The sequence below is a fragment of the Hyaena hyaena genome, unplaced genomic scaffold (genome assembly GCF_003009895.1).
Source record: "Hyaena hyaena isolate Hyena2069 unplaced genomic scaffold, ASM300989v1 scaffold_1081, whole genome shotgun sequence".
Lineage (NCBI taxonomy): Eukaryota > Metazoa > Chordata > Mammalia > Carnivora > Hyaenidae > Hyaena > Hyaena hyaena.
The window spans coordinates 583,461-589,915 of NW_024081716.1; positions in this window are offsets into that span (position 1 = coordinate 583,461).

Genomic DNA, 6,455 nt, shown 5'->3' on the forward strand with positions numbered 1-6,455 from the left:
CAACTCCCCTGTAAGAAATCTATCCATTCACTGATTGACATCCTCCCCTCAAAATATAAGCTCCACAACCCCACCACCAGTGCCCTACCGGTGCAGACATCTGGGACCTACACATTGTAGAAACTCGGCACAGATTTGTGGAATGAATAAGAAATTCCCGTACCCCCACAGGGCTCAGGTGTAAGTGAAAACTCAACCAAATCCATAAACTATAGTGGCAGGAAGTAACACGGTGCTCTGGGGTTAGATGTACAGGGCAGGGGGGAGACGGACTTGCAGGAGAGAGGTGAGCCTTGAGCACAGCTACCCATGAGTGCTGAAGAAGAAGGGGCGGAGGGGACAGCAAGAGGGAAGGCGTACAGGCACGAAAGACCACGGAAGTGATTGAGTGAGACCCGGATGTAGGCAACAACCGAGTGAAATGCTGAAAAGGTGAGCCGCAATGAGGTAAGGTCAGGAGCAAAATCCCTAATACTTACAAGGATCCAGGTGGGCAGCAAAACTGAATAGAGGCTATCTGGTGTCAAGGGATTCATAGCATCTATATCTAGCTCAGTGTCCGTGGATGAAACCAGTTGGCTCCAGAGATTTGCGGGAAGGCTGGCCCAGTGGTGCCAGATCTTAGAATTTCTCAAGAAAACCTGGAAATCTGAACCTGTAGGTGACATCTCACATTGTGTAAGCAGCAGCAGCAACTGATTCACATCTTAAATGCCTTGTGGTCCAACACTGTATGCATCAAACAAAATCTGTCTGTCGGAAGATACAGGCCTTACATCACTTGTTTGCAACCTTTCCATTTATTGTAGAGGGCTAAACGTTTAGGCTTGATTCCATTGGTAAATAGGGAGCTGTTGACCATCTTAAACTGGGCAAGGACATGATCAGACTTGAATACTAGGAAGATGACTTCCAAGGACAGGTTGGATGGGGGAGTTGAAAAGGATCCCTGAGACCAACGAGGATGTATTATAATCGTCTAGACAATGAAAGCAGAACTCTGACAAAAGCATTAAAAATGGAGAGAACAGGGGACCTGGGTGGCTCATTCAGATGGGCGTTCGGCTCAGGTCATGATCTCACGGTCCGTGGGTTTGAGCCCCACATCGGGCTCTGTGCTGACAGCTCGGAGCCTAGAGCCTAAGTAAATAAACCTTAAAAAAATTTTTTTGAGGTTTTTTTTTATGCTTTTAAAATTTATTTTTGAGAGAGAGAGAGGGCATGAGCCAGGGAGGGGCAGAGCAAGAGAGGGAGACTCAGAATCCAAAGCAGGCTCCAGGCTCTGAGCTGTCAGCACAGAGCCCGACTCAGGGCTCGAACTCACAAGCCATGAGATCATGACCTGAGCTGAAGTAGGATGCCATACTAACTGAGCCACCCAGGCGCCCCCCCCAAATTTTTTTTAAATGGAAAGAAGAGAATTGCAAACAAGCATATGTAAGGGCAGAATAAATAGAAGTCATGTTTCTCCTTCTAGAATGTGAGTCCCATGAGGGTAAGTTTTCATTCTGCCTCATTCTCTACTGCACCCCAATACAATCAGAAGTGCTTGTCCATTTCACAGATGCTTCTGTTCCCGATGACAAGAAGGACGGTGGTGCCAGTCATTGAGATGAGGATCGCTGGGAGAGAAGATGATGGGTTCCCCAGCCGGAGATGCCCAGGAGGCAGCTGCACAAATCAGAGAAGAGATCAGTTCTCACTTGGATATTTGCCTTTAAACCCCATGGTGGTGGGTGACATTGTCTTCCTCTCTAGTCTCTCTGGAATTTGGAGGCTACCAGGCAGGAATACGACTAATGCTTGTTCTCCCAAAGCTAGGGGCAATGCACTGGACACTGTTGATAGCATTAGCTAGCATGGGGCTCCCAGGCCGAGGGCACTAGAGCAGCGACCTCCCCAGTTGACCCCACTGGCTAATATACTCTCTGCTCCAATGCGTTTGCCTCAAATCATTTCTCACAACACCTGCTTAGCGCCAGTTTTCAAAGGACTATGTCTTCTGTTTTCTTTGATATTTCCCAAAGACCAGAACTATATAAATGTAGGATGAATTGGGAATTGCCTTCTTATCGATCTATAATCACTTAGTGAATATCTACAACGTGCGAAACACTATGGAAGGCCCCGGGACCCAACATAGCACAAGGCAGCCATGTGGCAATGGCTGGAGAGGGGAACACATTCATTCAAATGGCTACCTTCTGCAAATTCTACCCAGAGCTAGGCACTCTCCAGATGCCTTTAAAGGACAAAAGAGCTGCATCATTCCTATGATTCATGGTTTCCAGAGGAGACCGCTGAGCTGTAGGGAGATCCAGAAACTTACAATTCACTCAGATAGGAAGCTCTCGGGATTCGAAGCCACATCGGCTTTACTCCAAAGCCCTGGCATTCTCTATACTCTGCTTCTTTGCATCCAACATCTTCCAACGGCGATGTATTTGCCTTTGGGGTCTGTGGTCAGAGCATGTCAGTTTTTAGGCATTATTTCGCCTCTCTGGCCTCTTTCTCCCCATTAGACTTGGTCACAATCTCTTGCTTCCTGATCAACACATGATCCTGACATTGATGTATGCTCCCTTTCTGGGGGCAGCTGGCATGTGACATTATCACTGCTAAAAAAACCTTCCTGAAAATGTCTCTTCCCATCATGGGGCTTGGGGACTTGGGGAGAAAAATAAGCAGACGCGGCGCCCCCTTCCCTGCTCCCTCCCCCCACACTCCACCCTCAGTCCCTGACTCAGACCATCTCTGGATCACTGACGTCAGCACCAGAAGCTCTAAGAAGTTCACCCACGTTAGCACCAGGGCTGGAAATCAAAGGTAGCTATTTTTGGACCTGACTTCAATCACTTTCCCTTGGAACCCCCTCAAGGCCAAGAGAGCAAATAATTTAATATGATTAGATTGAAACAATCCCAGAAATTGGTCTGTTTATACACCTTGGCACCACTTTTGACAAGGGTATGAGAGTATTCCAACTAAATGGACTTGGCTGAGCGGGTGTGAAGTGCTCCATTCACTGGAGCCTGGAGTGACGTCCCAGGGCTGGGGACAAAGTCTCCTTGCTGAGAAGGAACTGCGATGGAAAATTCCTGTGGGCACGAGTGACAACGCCTGTCCTGTCCGGAGCTCTCCCCTCACCTGCCTCGGGTCTGATTTCGAGTACAGCTGCCTCTTTGAGGCCAACACGTGTTCTTCCCACTCAGTAGGGTTTTTTCTGGCTTTTTTGCTCCTGGTGATCACGTCCCCACTGAGCTCTCAGATCTCTGTTAACATGCCTCCGTCCCTCCCTCTCTGCCTCCCTCCGAGGTCCCTGGGTGCATGGGGGTCTTGGGAAGTTTCAGAAGGGATCCCTCTTTTCCTCTCCTCCTGCACCTGCCACAACCTCAGTTCCCCCCTCCCCCCCACATTCCCCACCCCCCCCCCAGACTATCTCGGACCCAGACCACCATACCTTTCACACCACGGCCTCTTCCCTCACTCTTCCAGCCCTCTCCTGCCCAGAGGGAGCAGCTTCTTCCTGCTGAAGGCCAAGCTCCTTCTTTTTAAAAAACTTTTTTAACTTATTTATTTTTGAGAGAGAGAGAGAGAAGGAGAAGGAGACAGAGCATGAGCATGAGTGGGGGAGGGGCAGAGAGAGAGGGAGACACAGAGTCTGAAGCAGCCTCCGGGCACTGAGCTGTCAGCACAGAGCCTGACGTGGGGCTGACTCGTGAACCGTGAGATCAGGACCTGAGCAGTAGTCAGACACTCAACCGACTGAGCCACCCAGGGGCCCCAGCCAAGCTCCTTCTCAGTGCTTCTGTCCACTTACGCCCATGAGAGGAGTAAGGCCTGGGGTTGGGAGTCCTCGCACACTGAAGCTGCACAGAGCACCCCCCGTCCCCATGTCCCACCAGAAGCCATAGTTCTTCAACACTTGTCTCCCCATCAGAACCTGACCTTCACGCTAAGGCTCTCCTCCATTCCCCAGACAGGCCAGGCCTGTCCTCAAGCTGTTCCTATTTTGTTTTGGAAAGTGTTTAAAAACACGTAAAGAGTATTGTGTTAACTAACTGGAATTTAAATAAAAACGGGTAACAAACAAACCAAAAAGAATAGTAGGAAAACATCTCATACCCCCCATAACATTTTGTGCTTGCTTTCTGTCTTTTTCTTAAAGGAAATGAATCATACGGATAAAACTAGATTCCCCTTAACCATCTACTACCATTGCAATCTCTTTCTTCCTTCTGTGAAGCAAAACCCAGCCGGGCAGTTCGTGTCCTAAACTTCCACATATATGTGTGTACAGTGGAATCCATGGTCATGGTCGCATACACATGTATACAGATCACACATTTCATGTATTTGCAATGTGGGTTTATGAGGTAAAATGCACGTATCTCTCTTTTTTTTAAGTTTTTTTAATGTTTATTTATTTTTGAGAGGGAGACAGAGACAGAGCACCAGCGGGGGAGGGGTAGAGAGAGAGGGAAACACAGACACCGAAGCAGGCTCCAGGCTCTGAGCTGTCAGCACAGAGCCTGGCGCGGGGCTCGAACCCATGAACTCTGAGATCATAACCTGGGCTGAAGTCGGATGCTCAACGGACTGAGCCACCCTGGTGGCCCAAATGCACTCATCTCATCCACAATTTAAGATGCAAGAGAGCGTGTAGGGAGGTGAGCAAGTGTCCTCAGCCCTGTCCCTGAGGCAGCTGCTGCCCTGAGACCATCTATTTGTCACTTTCTTTTGCCTGGATTCCTATGCCTCCTGTGATCCCCCTCTTTGTCCTGACCCTGTGTGTTCCCCTCACTGGCCAGAGGACTCTCTCAGCCACCCCTGCGTGTCCTCACTGCACCCTGTGCCTGGTGCACACTTCCATTGTCCCCTCCCACCCCACCCTCTGGCCAGGCTGTGGAGCGAGGCTGATATGTGATGCAGGGGGAAAGGGGGCCCGCCCTCCCACGCTCAGCCTCTCCCCTGCCTCCAACAAAGCTCTTTCTGACATCGGCTTTGAACCCCTTTGCCAAAAGCTATTCATTAGCCTTAGCAAATTGCTTTGCTGACACTTTTCCTGAGTGTGTCTCAAATCCAAATGGCATATGTCTGTATTTGTGCCTTCATTAAATCTGGATCAAAGATTAGTTTAATCCGGGCAAAGTTTTTGAGCTCAACTGGGAGCCAGTGAAGAAATCATTTTTAAGAAATGTGTTTGTGTGGCGGCTCCCACCCAGGAAAGAGCCAGCAGCTTTCCGCGGAGAGCGCGTGGGAGGTAGGACTTTGGGTGTGGAAATATCTAGAACTCGTGAAGGCGGATCGCCTCCCCCCGCCAGCCTCCTATGTTGCTCTGGATCTTGAGAGCGAGGTTGGTTCTCCAAAAGGGAAGAGACTATCCTAGTATATTAGATTCGCTAGAGCAGAATTTGGGAGTATTTCATTAGCACGCCTTGGCTGATGAAAATTGTTCCTCATTCAGTGCAGCAGTTTTTAACGACCATCTACTATATGTCAGCTACTGTGACACATTCCTCATAACCCAAGAAGAATATCAATGTTACTACTACCACTGCTACCCCTCCTCCTATGACTGTTACTATTACTGTTTCTATTATGTAGATAGACACCGATGGGTAGAGTTGAGTGTCTGGACTAATCACTTCCTGTCTGTGACTCTTCACACCCTTCCCCCAAGGATAAGCCATCGTGGACAGGAGTCAGTCGGGCCCACCCAACCTTGTGTTCTCTTCCGTTAATGGTGCTTCGATTGTTTTCCTTTCGGACACTCTATTCCCACTGCCCACACAGTTTGGATCCAAAGAGTGCCCCGAACATCCCCTTCCCTGGTGATGGAGATGGGTTCCTGAATGCACGCAGATGTCCCGGGGCTGCTGAGGGGAACCATATCCTGGGGACAGCCATGCCTTCCTGAAGACATTAACTGGTTTGTAGTTTTAGTCACAGGCACCAATAATCTCTCCTCTTATTTCCCCCCAGAGCTTATTTCTTCTGTGGTTGCTACCAAAAGACCCCTAGAAGTGGGTCTTCCCGCCCCCACAGGTGGTGAAGCTGTTAGTCAGGTATGAATAACATCATGAGAGGGCCCTGGGAATCCCTTGGAAAAGATTCGTTTCTTTTCCGTTCCTTTTGCAGATTAAACACAGGCTCAGGATTCAGCCTCTCTGCGGCTCTTCAGATCCCCTATGTGTCCGCTACGTAACCTTGGGTGACTTACTTAGTCTCTTAGGACCTCTCTACTGCCTCTTCAGAATAATGGGAATAAAATAACATCTCCAAAGAGTATTATGAGGGTTAAAGGCCCAGAGCATGTAAAATGCATCTATCACAGCTTCTTGCATGTGGTAAATACTCAGTGTATGTTGGTACTTATTATATAATTACAAATATCTATAATATATAATGCAGGTGATATAATATGTATATGCATAGTTACCTGGGGCGGGGGG